Source organism: Mastomys coucha, unplaced genomic scaffold, assembly GCF_008632895.1.
Source record: "Mastomys coucha isolate ucsf_1 unplaced genomic scaffold, UCSF_Mcou_1 pScaffold14, whole genome shotgun sequence".
Taxonomy (NCBI): domain Eukaryota; kingdom Metazoa; phylum Chordata; class Mammalia; order Rodentia; family Muridae; genus Mastomys; species Mastomys coucha.
This window is the reverse complement of record NW_022196896.1, coordinates 27320755-27342847: the sequence shown is the minus strand read 5'-3', so window position 1 is coordinate 27342847 and position 22093 is coordinate 27320755. Positions and strand designations below refer to the sequence as shown.

At 40.2% G+C, this 22093-nt stretch overlaps 1 protein-coding gene and 1 long non-coding RNA gene across 3 annotated transcripts in view; one reads left to right on the top strand and one right to left on the bottom strand.

Annotated features, from left to right (window-relative positions):
- Positions 1-22093, top strand: part of Clvs1 (clavesin 1) — a 199775-nt gene that overhangs the window by 66920 nt on the left and 110762 nt on the right. The gene's annotated exons all lie outside the window — the stretch shown is intronic.
- LOC116088092 overlaps positions 1540-22093 on the bottom strand; it is a 31261-nt gene continuing 10707 nt past the window's right edge. The window contains exon 3 of the long non-coding RNA XR_004117761.1: positions 1540-1773. This is a non-coding gene — a long non-coding RNA (uncharacterized LOC116088092). The remainder of the gene's footprint in view (positions 1774-22093) is intronic.

Sequence of the window (22093 nt, the reverse complement as noted above, 5' to 3'; positions counted from 1 at the left end):
CCTCTCCCTCTCTCTGTCTCCATCTTCCTCTCTCTCTGTGTGCATGCACATGTGAGTGTTCTGGTTGTTTTGTTTTATTTTGTTTTCCATTAGAGCCTTGATCTGAGTGCTGAGAATATTTTCAATTTCCCAACTGGAGTCAGTAAGAAACAATTTCATATGATTTGCAATTTCAGTGTAATTGATCCCAAGTTCTCCTGGCTTGAAAATGCCAAAGAGGAAATTATGTAAACAAACCTAACATACTAAAGTTCCCCACAGGAATGACCACTGTTGGGGAAGAGTAGACTCCAGACTCTAGGGTACTCCCCGAGCACAACACAGAGTGCTATCTACTGGTCACTTTTGAGCCCCAATCAATCCTAGGTCCCGTCATTGATTAATTTGCCATGTAAGGTTTTTTTGTTTGTTTGTTTGTTTGTTTGTTTGTTTGTTTTTGCAGGAAGATTTGACTTTGTATCCTTCAAAGACTAATAAATGTATGGAATAGAAAATTAAGCAGAACTCATTAAGAGGTTGTTCCTATCTGCTTGCTGCCCTCCTGAGAGTTTTTGATCACTGAGTGACATGTCCCATACAGGCCATTGCTTACCTCCCTCACCAGAGCTCTCCTTACCATATTCACCTAGTAATTTTGCTTCAGTTCCTCTATTTCCCCTGAGTGCTATCCCTCTTGAAGGTCCATATTTGGCGTTATCCGATGCCATTCTGGAACATATTTTTCTCCACGTTGGAAGTACTGTGATAATGTGTCACAAGGGGGAAACCACTTCAATAAACCATTAGAAGACCATTGCCTCTGAATGGTGGTTTTTATTACTCCAAGGATAAGCTTGTATTGTTATCCACCATCTTGTTAAATGCACATTTGGAATTGAACAGATTTTATTGAAAAAGATTTCAGACTCCAGCCAGCTTAATAAGTATTCTCTTTTCCCGTCTTCTAACAAACTGGTTGTGCTTGTGTGCACTGAGATCAAGGACAAAACACAAATGCACAGCTCCCATGTAGAGGACACAGAGCTGAGCGAAGTCTTTAATTCACTGGAGACTCCCAGGCACCCTCACTGTGATGCAGCATTGGGTCCAGCACTGGCTATTTCCTGTGAAGTCGCCACACCTCTCTCTCAGGCTGTGGATTCGGATAGAAACGATGTCCCACTCATCTTTAAAAACTTAGAAGCTTCAGGTGTGTTGGAAGGACATGGATTGGTTTCCCAGGAATATATGACTAATTAATATGTCTATGAGGACATTACCAATATAGATAGAACACACTCAGATACTCATAAATGCTTTGTCGTTGAGCTATTGACTCAGATGAAAGTGAAAGTTCCAGGTTGCTGGATGTTTTCAGTCTCCTTAAACTTGAGAGAGGAAACATCGGAAAACGCAGGCACGCCCAGTGTGGAACAGTCAGGGTGAGCAGCCTTGACCAGCAAGGCTTTTTGTATTTGTGGGCCCAAGTTTTGTTTTGTTTTCTGCATAAAATACTATTGTAGCCTTTGAGCAATAATGAGGAAATCCCAAGTCACCTCTCTACATGGTCAATACAACAGCCTATGAAAACTTCTTTCCACATAAAATACGACAAGTGGGAACTGCAGCCACACCAGGTAACACTGTAGGAGGCTCTGAAGGAAAACTGTTGGGACCACAAGTCAAAATATCCGCATGCTTAACAAGGTATAACAGCTGGGTGTGGTGGTAGGGGGCTTCTCGTGACTTCCACATCGGTGTGGGCTGCAGAGTGACATCTTGTCTCATATAATCCTGAGAGCAAAATAAAACCAACAGTACTGAAACTTAGGCAGGAAATGGAGGTTGCCTGATAAAATAAATGACTTAATAAGATGCACTGTCTCATATCATAACAACCAGGATATTGCAGCATAAGAAACAAACAAACAAACATTTTGTGCAAGGGTGGGAAAGAAAGAACTGCCTGCTGAGGCCTTTACAGCTGCTGTAAGATGGGATAGAGAAGAGCAGAAGCAGGACACAGATAAAAGGCTGGTTTCTATTTAAGAAGCTTTATTATGTACATTATGATTGATTCAAGGTTTTGTACTATCTGATAGTCTAGATAATGAGAGTTAAGAGGTGAAAACAATAGGAAGGATTTGGGGGGGGGGAATCACATTCATTTCCCCCACTTTATTAAACAGATTCTTTTCTCATATAGTATAATCGGAATACAGTCCCCTCCCCCTTCTCCTTCCAGTTCCTCCTATCCAGGTCCACCCCTTTCTCATTAGAAAAAAAACAGGCTTCTAAGAGCTAACAACCAAATATAATGAAATAAATTATAAGAAGAAAAGACAGAAACCATCATATCGAAGTTGGACGAGCCAAGCTAACAGCCCCAAGAGCAGGCACAAGAATCAGAGAGCTGCTTGTTTTCATACTTGGGACTACCATAAAAATACTAAGCTGGAAGATAGAGGATATGTAGAGGACCTGGTGCTGACATGCATATGTATCCCAGCCTCTGGGATTTCATATAAGCTCTGCTTAGTTGTTTCCGAGGGCCTTGTTCTCTTGCAGCCCTCCATCCCTTCTGTTTTGTTTCCCCTATTTCTTCTGCTGCCTTTTCTGTGGGGTTCTTTAAGATAACTCCTTTAGAAGTGTGTTCAAAGGTCTCTCTCTCCTCTTGTCCCTGTCCCTGTCCCCCCCCCCCCCTTTCTGGCTGGCTGTAGATCTCTGCATTTGTTCCCATCTGCCTCAGGAGAATGCCTCTTTAATTATGGGTGAATAAGGCACAAACCTCTGACTATAGCAGAGTATCATTGGGAATCATTTTACTGTTACTTTCTACTGCACTAGATGTCCATACTGTCCCTCAAATGCCCTTCAGCTTTAGCTGTCTCTCCCCTCATTCCCTCCCTCAATCCCATCTCCTCTCCCCTTCCTGTATAAATTTCCCCTTCTACTCCCACACACTCCATTCTACCTATAAAATCTATTTTCACATTCCAGGGATATCTATTTGACCCTCCCAGTCCCTTCTTCTATGCCTATCCTCTCTGGGTCTAAAGATTGTAGATTGGTTGTCACTTATTTAACAGCTAAAATCCATATATATAAGTGAATACATACCAATTTATAATTTTGGGTCTGGGTTACCTCACTTGGGACTATTTTTTTTTCTAGTTACATTTGTTTGCCTGAAAATTTCATAATATAATTTTTTGATGATTTGGGTTTTTAAAATTTTTTTATGTGCATTGATGTTTTTGCTTGCACATCTGTTTAATGATATCAGTTCCTCTAGAACTGGAGAAACCCACAGTTGTGAGCTGCCATGTGGGTGCTGGGAATTGAAACAGGGTCTTCTAGAAGAGCAGCCAGTACTCTACTTCTGAGTCATCTTGCCAGCCCTGTATAGTGTAATTTTTTAAACAGCTGACAAATACTCCATTGTGTAAATATACCACATTTTTTTTATTTATTCTTTTGTTGAGAGACATCTAGGTTGTTTCCAGTTTGTGCCTATTGTTAATGAAGCTGCTATAAACATGGTGAAGCACGTGTTCTTGTGCTAGGATGGTGTGTCCTTTGGGTGTAGGCGCAAGAGTAGTATAACTGGTCTTGAGGTAGATTGGTTCCCATCTTTCTGGGGGAACGCCATACTTATTTCCACAGTGGCTGTACAAGTTTGCACTCCCACTGGCAATGGAGGAATGTTCTCTATGGCTCACATACTAACCAGCATGGACTGTCACTTGTGTTATTGATCTCAGCCTTCTGACAGGTGTAAGGTAGAATCTAAAGGTGTTTTGATTTACATTCTCTGGTAGCTGATGATGTTGAACATTTCTTTAAGTGTTTCTCAGCCATTTGAGAGTCTTCTGTTGAGAATTCCCTGTTCAAACCTGTACCCCATATTTCAGTTGGAATATTTGTTTTGTTTTCTGATATTTAGTTTCTTGAATCCTTTATACATTCTGAATCTTAGTCATTTATTGGATGTGGAGTTGGTAAAAGTCTTTTCCATTTTCTGATTGATTGCATCCTTTTCCTTAAAGAAGTTTTTCAGTTTAATGGGGTCCCATTTATTAATTGTTGATCTTAGTACCTGAATTAATTATGTTCTGTCCAGAAACAAGTCTCCTGTGCCAATGCATTCGAGGCTATCCCCCCACGAGTCTCCTGTGCCAATGCATTCGAGGCTATCCCCCCACTTTCCTCTTTTACCAGGTTGAGTGCATCTGTTTTGATGTTGAGGTTTTTGATCCACTTGGACTTGATTTTTATGGAGGGAGATAAATATGGATCTATTTGTATTCATCTACAGCAGACATTCACTTTGACAAGCACCATTTGCTGAAGATCCTCTTTTTTCCAATGTGTATTTCTGGCTTCTTTATTTAAAAAATAAATAAAAACAATCAGGTGTCTGTATATGTGTGAACTTAGGTCTGGGACTTCAATTTCATTTAATTGGCCAACATGTCTGTTTTATGCTAATACAATGTGGTTTTTATTACTTTCGCTCTGTAATACAATGTGAAATTAGGGATATTGATGGCTCCAGTAGTTCTTTTATTCTTCAGGACTGTTTTAGCAATCCTGGATTTCTTGTGTTTCCATATGAAGTTGAATCTTTTCCTTTCAAGGTCTGTGAAGAATTGTGTTGAAATTTTAATGGAGGAATTGCATTGACTCTATAGATTGTTTTTAATAGCAATTTTTACTATATTAATGCCACGGACTGGGTTTGCTGCAGGGACCTCTTGTTCCGTGGGATGAGAGTTCTGGTCAGGTGGGCAGAAAATTCAGTGAGTGACAAACAGAGTCGACACAAGGAAGTGCTGAGTCTGAGTGTATTTCTTAAAAATGGCATCAGGCTTTTACAGTCATTACAAAAGAGAAATGAAAAATCTGGCAGCTCAGCAGTTGAGGTACATCTGAGGCCAACTGAAACACACTGGGTCTAAAGCAGCCACCTCTTCTGAACAGGCGCTGCACCCCCTGGACCCAAGTGCTCTGGATCTGGGGGGCTGTGGACTACATGAGGCTCGAAGCTTGAATGCTCTGTCTCAAATCTGAATGTATAAGTCTGCACAAAGTGAAAACCAGGCTTATATAGTATACAGAAAATAGGGCAGATGACAAAAGTCACATAGGCAGGTGAGGGCCACATAAAGGTCAGTAAAATCAGACAGTAAGACAGAAGTAATGTAGGCAAGTGATGGTCACATCAAAATCAGTAAGATCAGGCATCCAGGTGCAAAGCGGAAGAGCAGTGGTGCCCATCCCACTGGGGCTATCTTGGCAGTCCCAAGCTAATTGTCTGGGTCTCTTGGAGGCAAGCACCAGGAAGTCCCAATCTAGCAGTTCCTGCTAATGCCCTTAAGTGAGGGAAGCCCTTCAATTACTCTCTGGTATGTAAAACAATTCTGTCTTCTGTGGGATTGCCCTGAAAATTCTAACTATGTTTACAATTAGCAATAGTGCCTGACTTCTATTCCTAATTCTGAGGACACCCTGTCTGATAAAGCAGCTTCTTTGTGAGAAATTCCAAGCTAACCACAGCTTGGTAGTAAATTAGGATATATTGGAACACTGTGCTGGCCAGGGAACAATGTTTAATCTTAGTTTTAACTATTTACGAATCATTTCTTGGGGCACCTTTATGCCTGAATAAGAAGGCATGTTGAGTATTGGAAAGACTAACCTGGAACATGTCTGACTTAGGAGATGCCAGTGACTGACTGAATACCCAGGAGGCAAGCTCCCTTTGAAGTTGTACACCTCTGGTCCATGATCAGGCCTTCAAGCCTGACACTGCAGACTTTACTGGAGTAGACAAGTGGGCGTGGCATGTTAATCTTTTTTTTTTTCTTTTAGATACTTTCTTTATTTACATGTAAATTTCTCCATTCCCAGTTTCCCCTCCAAAAAACAAAGAAACAAACAAAAACAACAAAAACAAACCCCTGTTGCCTCCCACTTCCCCATGCCTGCCACCCAGCCCTCTCCCACTTTCTGGCCCTGGCATTCCCCTACACTGGGGCACAGAACCTTCACAGGGCCGAGGTCCTCTCCTCCTATTGATGATTGAATTTGCAATCCTCTACTATACACATGCTGCCTGAACAATCAGACCCCTCCATGTGCAGTCTTTGGTTGGGGGTTGAGACCCTGGGAGCTCTGAGGAGCATGTTAATCTTAGTAGTCCATGAGCATGGGAGAACTTTCCATCTTCTGATACCTTCTTTAATATCTTTCTTCAAAGACTTGAAATTTTTATCATACAAGAATTTCACTTTCTTGGTTATAGTTACCCCCAAGATATTTTATATTACCTGAGGCTATTGTGAAAGGCATTGTTTTTCTGATTTCTCTCTCAGTTAGTCTGCCTTTGGTATATAGTAGGGCTACTGATTTTTGTGAGTTTATCTTGTATCCATTCCCTTTGCTGAAAATGTTTATCAGCTCTACAAACTCCAAGGTGGAATTTTTAAAGGGAACTTATGTATAATATCATATTATCTGGAAATAAAGATACATTGAATTCTTTCTTTCCTTTTGTATCCTCTTGGTTTCCTTCAGTTGTCTTACTGTTCTAGCTAGAACTTCAAGTACTGAATTACATGAATATGGAGAGAGTGGACAGCCTTGTCTTGTTTCTGGTTTTTGTGGAATTGTTTTGAGTTTCTCTCCAGTTAAGTTGATGTTGGCTATGGGTTGCTGTAAACTGCTTTTATTATGTTAGGTATGTCTCAGTTATCCCTAATCTCTCCAGGACTTTTATCATGAAGGGGTGTTGGATTTTATCAAAGAATTTTTTTCTGTTTCTAATGAGATGATTACGTGCTTTGTTTTGTTTGTCAGTTTGTTTATATGATACATTACAATTTCTGAATTTCATATATTAAACCATTACTGAATCTCTGTCAGGAAGCCTACTTGACTATGGTAAATGATCTTCTTGATGTGTTCTTGGATTCAATTTCTAAGTATTTTTGCATCTATGTTCATAAGGGATTTTTGTTTTCTGTCAGGTATGGCCTGTGAGTTGTTATTGAGTGCCTGCTTGAGGTGGGGGTTAGAGTAGAGGAGCAAGTAGGTTAAAGGAGGTTAGGAGGAGATGATCTGCGAGAACCACAAGAGATGTGGATCAACAAGGGGAATTAAGTATTATCATTATTATATTGTAGATACTATATACAACCACAAACATAAAAATATACAAATCATAAAGAAGGACAAAGAATTCCACTGTAAAAGAATCAAGACTCAATTCTAAAAGGTATCTAAGAATCTAAGAAGCACAGAGGAAAATAAAAAAGGGAAAGCTGAGAAGTGATAACCAGAGAAATTAAATAGAAAACAATCAGTAAAATGGCAAGGAAGCACAAATTTGCCAATAATTATGTTAAATGTCAGTAGTCTAATGCACTCATTAAAAGATGGAATTTTTCAATGAATTTTTCAAATACCCTAATAGTTTGGTTATAAGAAATTCTCTTGAGATTAAGTCATACTGGTAAATTTAAAGAGAAAAGATGAAAAATATGCCATTTAAAAAAAATGGCTAGCTTAAGATAAATTAGATGTAGAGAAAAGGATATTACTGTAAACAAAAGAGAGGTTCATGATTACAGAAGGATTGATCTATTGGGCTATTAGTAATTTCAGTAGCCTAAGTATGTACAAACTGAGTAAGCATCTCTGGATACACTTAGTGACATAGATACATCTATAGTTATACTTGGAGATGTCAACATCTCTTCCTAGGAAATGGCTACAGGTACTTTTGGGAACTCTGAACCTCACCATTAACCAAGGTTTCATTAACAAACACAACAGACAACATTCTTCCCAACAACAGCATGATACACATTTTAGAAATGTATTTTATTTTTAATTAAAATATAATTTATATCCCTTCTCTCACATCTCTCCAACTGTAACTGTGTTTCCAATTTCCCCTAAAATTTATTAACTTTTTTCTTTAGTTATTTTTGTTACATATACACACACACGTGTGTGTGTGTGTATGTATACCTATATATGAATAAATATATAAATACAACTTGCTGAGTCTGTTTAGTATAGCTTGTATGTATGTTCTTAAGAATGACCACTTGGTATTAGAAAACCAATTTCCAAATGTTTATGGGACACTTACCAAGAAAGAGTATATGTAAGGGAATAAAGTAAGCCCTAACAAACTGAAAACTTACATTGTGCAAGTGTGCTCTTTTGCCACGGTAAAACTGAACTACAAATAAATCGAAAGATAATAAAGAAAAAATTGAAAAACATAGAAATTAAGCAACATACTGGTAAGCAGTCCACAGATCAAAGGGGCAAACTCAAAGAAAATTTGAAAAGTTACATACATATAACTAATGAAAATGAAAATAGACTACATCCACAAATGCAAATGCTGGTAAAAATGCTCGAGAGAGAGAGAGAGAGAAAGAGAGAAAGAGAGAGAGAGAGAGAGAGAGAGAGAGAGAGAGAGAGAGAGAGAGAGAGAGAGAGAGAGAGAGAGAGAGGGCTAGTGATGTGACAGTTAATGCAAGCGCTTGCTGCCAAGCCAGAGGACCTGAGTTCAAATCCCCAGAACTCAAGCAAACCAAAGCCACATGTAGTCCCACATATACACCTAATATGTAATCCCAGCACTGAGGAGACGGTGACAGGAGGATTGCTTGGGCTTATTGTCACTAAACTAGCTCTAGGTTTAGTGAAAGTCTTTCTCAAAGGAATACAGTAGAGTGTGACACCTGACTTCCTCCTCTGATCTCCCTGTATGCAAGAGAGCATGCATACACATGTCCTAATATCACATATGTGCACATGCACACACTCGAACACATACACTGCTGAGAGTCAACCAGTATTATATACTAATGGAAAAATGAGGAAAGTTGCAAAGACAAAATTCTAAGTTCCCTCAAGAAACTAAACGGGATTTCATCTAAAGTCCCTCCCTTTGATTCCTGAGACTCTCTCACCTCCCAGGTCTCTGGTGCATTCTGGAGGATCCTCCCAATCTTCCATTTCCTGAGGTTGCCTGTTTCCATTCTTTCTGTTGGCCCTCAGGGCTTCAGTCCTTTTCCCTCATCCAATACCAGATCAGGTTCCCCTCCCCCCAACTCTCCCATCCACTTTTCCTCCCAGGTTCCTCCCTCCCTCCCCACTTGTGATTGCTTTCTCCTGTCTCCCAAGTGGGACTGAGGTGTCCTCACTTGCGCACTTCAGCTTGTTGACCTTGCCTAACAGTAGGGAGAGGGAACTTATAGAGCCCACCTCCAACAGGAAGACAGGACATCAAGTGTGTGCCATCCCACAGTCACATCTCTGACCCATAATTGTTCCTGTCTGAAAGAATTATAGGAATGGAAATGGAGAGGAGCCTGAGGAAAAGAATGTCCAGCGACAGGTCCAAAGTGGGATCCAGCTCAAGGGGAGGTCCCAAGGCCTGACTCTATTACTGAGGCTATGGAGCCCTCACAAAAAAGGACCTATCATAACTGCCCTCCAAAAGACCCAACAAGCAGCTGAAAGAGTCAGAAGCAGATATTTGTAACCAATCAACAGACAGAAGCAGCTGACCCCTGTGGTTGAATTAGGGAAGGCTGAAAGAAGCTGAGGAGAAGGGTGACCCTGTAGGAGGATGAGCAGTCTCAATTAATCTGGACCCCTGAGATCTCTCAAACACTGGACCACCAAACAGACAGTGTACACCAGCTGATATGAGGCCCCCAACACATATTCAGTAGAGGACTTCTGGGTCTGTGTTCATTCAGAGTCAATGCACCTAACCCTCAAGAGACTGGAGGCCCCAGGGAGTTTAGAGGTCAAGTGAGGTGGGGGATGGGGGCTTCCACGTGGATACAGGGGTTAGGGAGGAGGTGTGGGATGTGGAGCTGTCAGAGGGTGGATGGGGGAGTAGGGAATGGAATATGGAGTATAAAAAATAAATTAATTTATAAAAGAAAGAAGGAAAGGAAGGAAGGAAGAAGAAAGAAAGAAAGAAAAAACTAGGAAGAAAAAAAGAAATTAAAGGGGAGAATGGAGTGAAAATAAACCCAAGAAAGCAGAAGATATATAATGATGGAGAAAACCTCTTGAAATGAAAAGAAGTATAGAAAAACCAACACAAAAAGGTAGCTTTACAGGTTAATCAAATCGGAGCTGGAGAGATGGCTGAGCAGTTAAGAGCACTAGCTGTTCTCCCAGGTGACTGAGATTTGATTTCCAATGTCTACATGGTGGTTCACAACCATTAATAATTCCAGTCCCAGGGGATCTAGTATCCCTTTCTGACCCCAAGGACAAACAAAAGACATGCAATGATGCACAGACATACATAAAGGCAAAACACTCAAACACATAAAGTAAATAAATACCACTATAGAGTGTAAGCTAAGATGTCAGTGAGAGAACACTGCTCATCGATGAGAGGGCCTAAAATAAATTATATTAGGCTGAGGATACAGCTCAGGGCCAGAGACTCCAGTCTCTACTTTGAGGATCTAGCTCCAAAAAGAAGGAAGGGCAGAGTCAGTGACACATACTGGTGAAGGCACAATAGAACCAGGGTACAAGAGACAGAAAAGGCTCTCTCAGCTTGACCATTTCTTAAATGTAACAAACACCCAACTATTACAAGGCACAAAGTTTTACTCTTGGACATACAGCTCGGATAAATTATAACCTATACTCACATTAACCCTGTGTACAATCAGTCAGTTTTGATTGTAACAATACCAAATTAAATCATTTCAGTCCCTGGCTATAGGTTTAGTGATACAACCCCTTGCACTAGCATGTAACTTGACTCAGCAATAAAAGGAGCAAGGTTATTACACGGGTACCAGCTTGGATGGAATTTAGGTAACTATGCCGAGTGCAAGAAAAAGCCAGTCTGGAAAGGTTTAACAACATTATTTATACATGTCAAGGATGATACCACTTTAGGAATGGAGAACAGAGTAGTAACTACCAGGCTTTATGGGTAGTAACTACCAGACCTTATGGGACCTAGTGTAGAATCTGGCAAGTGAATTCAAGATGGAGTACAACCATCTTATCCCAGGTGATGCTAAGCTTTGATGCTGCCTTTGACTTCCTTGACTAGAGTTCTTGCAACAACTCCCCACTAGTTGGGGTGGACAATGAATTCAAATGCTGACAAATCAGCATATATACAGAAAATATTCTTCCAGAAAGACTCAACCTGAACATATGTTAGCCTCTCGAACCCACTCTAGTTCAAGATGAACAAGTTCAGGAACATCAAGGGAAAACAATAAGTCAATCCAAAAGTAAGAACATACTATGGGCAGAACGTCATCTAAAACATCCTTAGAAAATAATGTTGATGTATTTTCCATACCTCACCAGTTTCACTCAACCAATAAAGTTTTTAAAATTGTAACCAAGCTCTTAGGATTTATACATTTATATTTAAACATCGATACATGAATATTGACTGACTGTTGAAAACATCTTTTCCTTAGGTCTCACCGTTGAATCATAGTCCCCCTTGTCTTTCCTAAAGGCTGAAAGTGGCTGACTAAAATGCAAAGCAGCTGCTGATGTTTTGGAGATAGTGATGAACATTGTTCTTTGTTAGTTTTGGGCACAGCATGCTAAACTATAACTTGTATTGTTCCAATATGTAACACAGAGGGCCAGGTCATGGACAATGAGATTACAATGGGCTGTTGCACTGTTAGTATTTCTCCTTTGGAATGTGAAGGTCTGAATGAGGGTTTTGATTTTGAATGTTTCAGTGTTTCTAAGAAGCCTTGCTTACATTTTATGGTGTAGTCATTGGAAATGAAAAAATGGCATTGTATATATTATTTATATAAATATATATTACACATACTCTCCTTACTTTATTTCAGTTACCATCCCCATAGAACTTGACAAGAACTGCTATGACTGAAAGGTTTTTTTGAGTCCTAATTAAAACTTTATTTATGACAGTATTCACGATTAGCCTGAAATGCATCCTGTAGGTAATCTCTCCCGTGTTTCTGGAGTGCTTTCTTAGACTTTTGGATGTGCAGCAGCTTACGTGTCTGAAATGACTTGAAGGCATCACCTTTAAGCAGGCTTACAGTTGGGCCCCATACATCCCAAGTCCTCTGTAATTCCTCTTGGACATTTTTGCCATAATTGTAAAAGGGTAGTTGAATTAAATAGTGTCACCATTCTTTTCTGTGGCACAGGTTAAACTTAAGTGGAGTTTACTGGCGGCATCAAATGTTTCAGCTTTAAAAATAAAAGTAGGTTACCAGTTACATGTTTAGTTTTAGAAAATTTGTGCAATATGTTCATAACGATGGCTGTGGTTGCCACAAAGTGCCTCGTTTACCTTTAAATACTGCTAATGTGTCATGCAGATGGAAGGGGTGGATCTGTGCACGAAACCAGGGGCTTTTACTCTAGTACTCGGCAGAGTTGCCCTCTACCTGCCAGTTCAAAAGTTCGATCTGTTTTCATATAGAATATATATATTAAAAATTCCCATCTGTAAAACAGCCTTCCCCTGATTCAGCCTCTTCAGACACTCTTGTGCTGTACAGCAGTGGCTCTATGTGTAAATGCTGTGCACTGAGGATGCACAAATATGACCTGTGCAGGCTAATGCCTCATACCAATCAGATGTCCATTTGTTCCTGTGTTTGTAACAACCTTTTATCTCTTAGTGTTATAAACTCCACTTAAAACTGATTAAGGTCTCATTCTTGTCAAAAAAAAAAAAAAAAGAACGTACTATGGGGAATATATTGAAAAGGTTGTGCTATGCAGGGCTTCTGTCCAACATCCTTTTAGCTGCATCCACCAGCTATGTATATGCACATGCAGGATACAGCAAGCAGCTCTACAAAATGTTGACAATTTTTTGAATAAAATGCTAACTGTGTTGTTGTACTGTCCTTTCAACTTTTCTGTTTGCCTGCACATTTTCTTAATAAAAAAGTTGGCAAGAATAAACCCTGCTGCCCGCCTAGGGATTATATGATCTTTTCTGTCCCTTCCCATAGTGATATTCAGACACTGAAGTTCAAATCGTGGCTCTGATATTTATTAGCTGTGTCCTCTGGGTCTTAACTTTTCTCATGTATAAAGATGAAAGCTTTAGAAGAGCGCTAAAATTCTGTATATCTTAAGGTCACCAGAGAAATTGATTTGAAATCCCTGGGTAACCCATTCACATTATGAATGGCCCTTTGTGACAGAAAATTCTTGCTTCCAATCTGTATCTCTCAAACAGTAATTTAGTAACTTCCTTCTTCTCACTCCGAAAAGGAAAGGAGGAAGATGGGTAAGTCTTCCAATGGTTGGGAACCGGTCTTCCCGCCCTGCTGCTTGCCTCTCTCCTAAGTCAGTTGTTCACAGCCGATTACGTCAATGTGGCATAGATGGGCATCAAGGTGGCATTTCTGGTAAATAGAGTGTGAATTCCTGAGTGTAGAAGCCTCCTTAGGAAAATGAAAAATTTCTCAAGACTTAAAATGTGATAAAACTCAGTACCACAAAAGAAGAATGTCCTAAATGGGTGGGAAGAAAGAGAAAAATGGTCTCGATTCCGGTCATTGTTCAGTCTCCCCTTTCAGTTGATATTTCTTCCCCACATTGTTGTCTGGATCTCAGGACCACTAGTCACTAGATGCAGAAGCCATGATCCCTGTTCCAATTGAGCAATGAATTGTTCCTTACAGTTTCACTGAGCTTATCTGAAACTGGACTTCATCATATTATCTAAGATAAGAGTTTTCTGACATTTGGGATCTTTTTCTGGATTTATTGTACGTCGTAGGTTATTATTCATTACTGGCTTCAGCCAAACAAATGCTGGGAGCATTTACAGTATTGTGAAAATCATCAATGCCCTTTCTCTCTGTGTGCACAGTAGTAGATATACTCTAAGTGGGGAGGGAAGGGGAGAGGAAAGAAGGGGAAAGAAGGGGAAGGGAGGGAAGAGGAGACAAGGGGAGTCCAGCTCCTTTTAAGAGTCACTGTTATCATAAATTTTTAACTGCTTCATTCTATTTAAATTACGAATCTATTCTGTAAAAGCCAATCATGGTCATGATCCCCAACCCCCATAATTCCCCAGTCCTTGAGATTTCTATAGTCAGCGATTAGAGTATTTATATGTTGTCTCAGGATGCAGAGAATTATACAGGGGTTAGAGCAATCAATGACTCCTGAATGCAGAAGAGAGACAGAAAGATCTAGTATTCCCTCTTGGGAATGGACTGTGTGAACAGTTAGGAAATGTATCCCAGTAGTTAGATAGACAATGACTTGTCAATCTTAGCATTCAAGTATTAAAGCAGAAAAGAAAATTTAAGATAGACTTTTCCTGAGGCAGACATTAACATTTTCCCTCTGTGGACACTAAACTACTTATCTTCTAACGTAAGTCCAAAGTTTTAAGTGTTTTCTGGTTGTTATCAATCTCTGATTTTGTTACATGAAGGCACCCAATTTCTTCTTTGGAAAAGTCCCAAGTTGAAAGATGCACTTTCTCTTTTTGTGAGAATTTAAGATGTAGATATATTTATATGCATTGGCAATGTATTCCTCTAGTTCTGTTTTGATATTCAGAGTGTGGAATATTTGGGACCTGCTTTGAAGATAAGACAAACGTTGCTGGGGCTTCACAATGTCTCCTCCAGGGTAAATGGCAATAACAAATAATAACTACTGGCTCTAATTGCTTAGAGAGCTTCAAACAGATAATCTATGAAGAAAGGAACCAATGTTGTCTTTAACCACTCCTATAACATAATTTTCCAGAGAGGCATCAAATTTTCCAGGGGAAAACCTGTGGGACCAAATAACCCTGGGTCAGGAGTCACTGACCACTCCTTTAGTTTTAGTGTTTACTTTCTGTTGATGAATTGTATTCCTATGTCCATTATTTTATGTTGGAATTTTGATATTAAACATTCTCTGACTCCTCTATCTCTGTCTCTGGTCTGTCTCTGTGTGTGTGTGTGTGTGTGTGCTTGGTTAACCCCTGAAACCAAACAGCATGTGTTTTCATAGGCCATAGGAAAAAAAGTCTCTGACAAACTCCACCATCGCTTCAGGAATGGAAGCTATTTTTTTTAAGTGGAAAGACAGTAAATGGGTAGAGCCCAGAATACTGTAACTATGAGAGTTAATTGGCACACACAAACTTAAATAATCTGCCTATTTACATTTCGACAGATATATGGAGATCTTAGCTTTATCATACAAAGGAGCCCTAGATACCCATTACACACAGTTAAGCCAAACAGATTATAAAAAATAAAAGTGACAATTTGATTTCTTAAATTTATACTATTTATTCTTCAATTACTTTTTTGTGTGTGAGAGGGCTACATATGTGGAGAAGGTCAGTAGATATCTTGACAGATTGGGTGCTTTCTACTTATCGTTGACCATATGGGTTCTCTGCATTGTCTCATTAACCAGTAGCTTGGGAGTTCTGCGGCCCTGCTTTCTGCCCCTCAGCTAGAACTGTCTCTTTATTCTTTATTTTCTAACTGTGGAAGTCAGAAAGAGAGAAAGAGACAGAGACAGAGAGATACAGAGACAGAGACACAGAGAGAGACAGACAAGAGAGAGAGAATATTTAATATCAAAATTCCAACATAAAATAATGGACATAGGACAATACAATTCATCTATCAATAAAAAGTAAACAATAAAACTAAAGGAGTGGTCAGTGACCCCTGCCCCAGGGTCATTTGGTCCCATAGGTAACTTTTTCCAATGGAAAATTTAATGCTTTTCTGGGAAATTATGTTATAGGAGTGGTTAAAGACAACGTTGGCTTCTTTCTTTTAATTACATCATAGATTATCATTTCGAAGTTCTCTAATCTCAGGGTTGTTTTGATCTGCATTTCCCTAATGACTAAGGATATTGAACATTTCTTTAGGTGCTTCTTAGCCATTTGGTATTCCTCAGTTGAGAATTCTTTGTTTAGTTCTGTACCCCATTTTTAATAGGGTTATTTGGTTCTCTGGAATCTAACTTCTTGAGTTCTTTTTATATACTGGATATTAGCCATTTATCAGATGTAAGATTGGTAAAGATCTTTTCCCAACCTGTTGGCTGCCATTTTGACAGTGTCCTTTGACTTACAGAAGGTCTGCAATTTTATGAGGTCCCATTTGTCAATTCTTTATCTTAAAGCATAAGCTATTGGTGTTCTCTTCAGGAAATTTCTCCCTGTGCCCATGTGCTTGAGGCTCTTCCTCACTTTCTTTTCTATTAGTTTCAGTGTATCTGGTTTTATGTGGAAGTCCTTGATCCATTTGGACTTGAGCTTTGTACAAGGAGACAAGAACAGATCGATTTGCCTTCTTCTACATGCTATTCAGACCTTCAAGGAAGATCTAATACCAATACTCTTCAAAATATTCCACAAAATAGAAACAGAAGGAACACTGCCCAATTTGTTCTATGAAGCCACAATTACTCTGATACCTAAGACCCAACAGAGAGACCAATTTCCCTTATGAATATCGATGCAAAAATACTCACTAAAATTCTCACAAACCAAATCCAAGAACACATCAAAATGATCATCCACCATGATCAAGTAGGTTTCATCTCAGGGATGGAGGAATGGTTCATTATATGGAAATCCATCAATGTAATTCACTATATGAATAAACTCAAAGAAAAAAAACCCACATGATCATTTCATTAGATGCTGAGAAAGCATTTGACAAAATCCAACACCCCTTCAAGATAAAAGTCTTGTAAAGTCAGGAATTCAAGGCCCATACCTAAACATAGTAAAAGCAATATACAGCAAACCAGTAGCCAACATCAAACTAAATGGAGAGAAACTTGAAGCAATCCCACTAAAATCAGGGACTAGACAAGGCTGCCCACTCTCTCCCTACCTATTCAATATTGTACTTGAAGTCCTAGCCAGAGCAATTAGACAACAAAAGGAGGTCACAGGGATACAAATTGAAAAGGGAGAAGTCAAAATATCAGTATTTGCAGATGATATGATAGTATGCTTAAGTGACCCAAAAATTCCACCAGAGAGCTCCTAATCCTGATAAACAACTTCAGCAAAGTGTCTGGATATAAAATTAACTCAAGCAGATCAGTGGCCTTCCTCTACACAAAGGAGAAGCTATTTCCTGATTGCTGATTGCAAGCAACTGCAAAATGTTAACAAGAGGGTCTCAGGGTGTGGGAGCATTCAAAGCACAGTGGTACCATCTGATGATTATTTTCCTCACATGCCTTCTCGCTTATTAGCAAGTCTCTAGACTTGAAAGTGACTTTATGGTTCTGAGCTAGATCAACTCCGGAAAAAGAATATGCCATTTTAAGGAGTGACTGGTACATTACCATAAACACAGTACTAGGTCTGTAAATGCACATTGAATTCCACCAGCGCCTACATGAGCGGTGATGTTTGTGACCCTAATCTGGTGAATATGATACTAGCTGGATATCTAATGCTCAGTAAAGTTTGTGCAATATCAGGGAAGAAGTATTAAACCTAATGGTGGTGGTGCTAGTGGTGCTAGTGGTGATGGTGGTGGTGGTGGTGGTGGTGGTGGTGGTGGTGATGTGTGTGTATGATAGAGATAGAGACAGAGAGACAGAGAGACAGAGAGACGGAGAGACACACAGGAAGACACACAGGGAGACAGAACTCTCCACTGTGAGATCACTCACAGTGACTGTACAGGGAGACTGAGGAGCTTGGAAAGTGGCCCTGTGCTTTTGTATAATAAATGTAGGAAAGCCTTCATTTGAGAAGCTCTAGTTGGAGGCAGCGTGGCCAGAGCAGGAGAACTAAAAACAGTGTTGTTTAACTATATTAAGTGCTCGTTTGCATTCTTGACATCCTTCCTAATTCTTACTTGTATGTTACTTCTCAGCCAAGGGAGTTACAGAAATAGACAAGTATGAAATCAATCTTTCTTCCTACTTCAGTAATGGATAGAATGCTCACTTCCATGGAAGCCATTTCTTTATTTTTTTTTTAATCTCTCTGCTTAATAAAGATTGCTGAGAGAGGTTATTCCGTCCTCAGTTTCATTTCAGGTGTCATGAAGGAGTCATTGGGAGACTAGCTCTTTCTCGTCAAACAAAATACTGTGACATACCAGCCTTTTTGTTTATAAAAGCGTACAAAGTGTTCGCTGTTAACTGTTCTATAGTGCTGGTTCCTCAGTGACCTTGTTCATCCCCACACAAACCTTGTGTGAATGCAAGTACTGTCATTTTAATTAAAATGAAACACAAGCCAAGTATGGTGGCACATGCATGTAGCCTGAGCTATTGAGAGACTGAGGTGAGAGGATGTCCTGAATGAAAGGTTTGGGAACAGCCAAGTGACGTAAGAAAAAAAAAAAAAAGACTTGTTAAACAACAACAACAACAACAAAAGCAATACACACAGAAGAGCCTGCTTCCTTTCTTCTGCTTGTAGCTGTGGTGGTCAGTAGCACGTCACTCTCTGCTCATCTGACCCAGGGTAGGAAAAACACAAGAAGACATACGTCAGGCATCAGTGACAAGCAAGGACGGCAAAGACCTAGGAGCATGCAGCTGCTGTGAGTACCACATGGGCTTGCTCTGCTTGCAGAGTCTTGAAATATGTGTGCATTGCTGCCTGACTGCCTTCCTTCCTCCCATCACTAGTAATTATTTATTGAGCTTCCGCTATGTGAGAGAACTGGTGATGGCTTAGGATTTAGAGGGAAATACATAAGGCTTCCAACTCTGCTAGAGCTCATAGAGCAGCCGACCGAGGCTTATGGTACAAGAAGGACAATAAATAATTTCCCTTGAAGACAATGCCGACTTACAGTGGCTTTCATCTCCTGTGACAGGAATGGCTCCTGATCACATTAATACTAGAGTAACCTAGTGTGCTGCAACCATTCTGACTCACTTCCTGCCTTCTGGGGCTCCCCTCATCCTCAGTAGTACCAATGTGCATCCCTCTGCATAGAGAGTCCTGTGACTGTCTTGGTGTTTATTTGTTTTTATTTTTTTTTAATAATCATTCCATTCATTTACACCCAAAATGAAATCCCACTTCCGGGTTACCCCTCCACAACCCTCTCCCCATCCCACATCTGCCCTCTCCTTCCTCCCTTTTGCCTCTATGAGGGTACTCCTCCCACCCTCTCCTGCCCCACTGCTCCAGCATCTTCCTACTCTGGGGCATCAAACCTCCACAGGACCAAGGGCCTCCCCTCCCACTGATGTCAGACAAGGCCATCCTCTGCTACATATGTATCTGGAGCCATGGATCCCTTCCTGCACACGCTTTAGTTGGTGGTCTAGTCCCTGAGAGCACTGGGTGGTCTAGCCAGCTGATGTTGTTCTTCCTATGGGGTTGCAATCCCACTCTGCTCTTCCAGTCCTTCTACCAGCTCCTCCCTGGGGACCCTGAGCTCAGTCTGATGGTTGGCTCCATGCATCCACATCTGCATTGGTTGGTTGCTGGACGAACCTTCCAAGGAACAGCCACACCAGGTTCCTGCCAGCAAGCGCCTCTTGGCAACAGCAACAGAGTCAGGTTTGGTGTCTGCAGACAGGATGGGTTCCCCAGGTGGTGCGGTCCCCAGACGGCTCTTCCTTCAGTCTCTGTGCCACTTTTTTGTCCCTGTTCTTCCTTAGGAAAGGAAGATGTCTTGGTGTTTCTTACATCTCCCATTTCCTTTGGTTTTTGTGCATCAGTCACCTCCCTCTAACTATGCTTGTCTCTAGACTCTGTTCCTATCCAAGTCCCAGCTGACCATCTGGGGCTCTATGTGCCCAGCTGCCAGAATTGCCCTTCTTCTTATGTGCTCACGTATAAACAGTCCCAGAAGACAGAATGCAGGTGGATCCCAACACATTTCTGGCTCATGTTTAACATGCCTCATTCCACAGGGCCATGTTGTTCCAAACATAGGACAATATTTTCACTGTATGCTCATTCATAAGCTCTTTCTGACCTTGGCTTTCCAAGTCCAGTGTCTAGTCCTTCTCATTCTTCCTGGACCAATTAAAGAATTTCCAAAAACTCCTCAGTCTAAAGTGAACTCTTCCTATTACCTCAAGCATATTGACACTTCAAGCATCAGACACTTCCTGTCTAATCCCATATTTCCTCATGCAAAATGAAAAGCTGTCATGACCATCAACATCTTCCGAGCAGGATCTGGAGCCAGTCATTCTATGTTGGTTTCAAGTGCTTTGTCTCACGTTATTGATGCTAGGGCCTTGGGTGGCATGATCTTTCCTCAGACGTGCAGCTAAGCTAGACAGAAGCTTACCACACTCAAGAGGAGCAACCATGACTCGAATCTGAATCTACCAAACTTCATACATACTTTAATGACCTTGTTATCCTTCATGTTCAAAGGCTTTCTGATGCCTTATACAGATTCAGTTTTTCCAGTTTTATCTCATATTGCTTTGGTTGGGCCTGTTTTTAGCATTACAGGTAACTTTTGCTTGTATACTATGGTTTATATAAAACAGCCTTGTGCTTTATGGGTTTAGTGTTTGTTCTTTTGGTGTGTGTGTGTGTGTGTGTGTGTGTGTGTGTGTGTGTGTGCATCTGGATGCTTGCTTGTTCTTCCTTTTTTAAAAGTCTCTGGTTAGTTTGATTTGTTTTTGTTGTTTCCCTGTTTATTTCTTACAGAGAGAGAAGGAAAGGGAATGGAGTTGGATTGGTAGGAAGGTGGGGAGGATCTGGGAGCAGTTAAGTGAAGGAAAATTATAATGAGAATGTATGGTATGGAAAACAGTTTATATGAAGTAAAAGACATTGACTGACTATGCATTGAACTATTGAATAAGAAGGCTGATGCACTCATTATGCATTGGATAAACTACTAAAGTAAGTGGGTAAATGCACTTAATGTTCATGACCTTTTCTGAAATTCTAGGAAGAGTTAGAAGACGAGGGTCAAATGTGACACAATACTGTGTCTTTATTTATTCAACCTGGTCTTCATTTAAACCAAAGGAGAATTAACCATAAGAAGTTACTGTGCATGCCATGCATGTGCATCCCCACACAATTTGTACTGTTGTTCTGCAAACAAATGCAAAGGAAACAGCAGGTTAGAATCGAGTGCTTCCTTTCAAGTGCTTGTGAATGGCAGGTATGAATGCTGTGCTTTCTGCTGTCTATATAAAAGACAGAAAGCCTGCTGGGGTGGTCTACAGAAACTTCTTAACCCTTGCTTTGCATCAGTGAAGGAGCAATTTCTTACCATTTTTTTTTTTGATGGCAGAGTTTTATCATGATATTGTTTAGTATCATTTTATGCCTTTTCATATAAAACTTTAAATTTTAAATTTGTCTTCATTTGGGTTGTTGCTGTGAAGAGACACCATGACCAGGGCAATTCTTATAAAGAATTTTTTTATAAAGAATTTTAATTGGGGCAGGCTTACAGTTTTATAGGTTTAGTCCATTGTCATCATGGTGGGAAGCATGGCATTGTGCAGGCCGACACAGTACTAGAGAAAGAGCTGAGTTCTACATCTTGATCTGAAGGCATCCAGGAGGAGACTCTCTTCCATACTGGGTGGAACCTGAGCATAGGAGGCCTCAAAGCCTACCTACAGAGTGACACACTTCCTAATAGTGCCACTCGCTATGGCCAAGCACTCAAACACACGAATCTATGAAGGCATTCCTTCTGAAACCACTACAGTATTGAGAATTTCATACTTGAATACTGTGGTTATATAATTACCATATTTCCCTCTTAATTCCTTCTTGGTCCTCTTCCTCTCTTCCAAACATATGACCTTTTAAATAATTATTCTGATAGGATACAAGGAATTATTTCAATCTTCTTGTATCTGTTGAGGCCTGATTTGTGACCAATTATATGGTCAATTTTGGAGAAGGTACCATGAGGTGCTGAGAAGAAGGTATATCCTTTTGTTTTAAGGTAAAAAGTTCTATAGATATCTGTTAAATCCATTTGTTTCATAACTTCTGTTAGTCTCACTGTGTCCTTGTTTAGTTTCAGTTTCCATGATCTGTCTGTCCATTGCAGAGAGTGGGGTATTGAAATCTCCCACTACTATTGTGTGCTGTGTAATGTGTGCT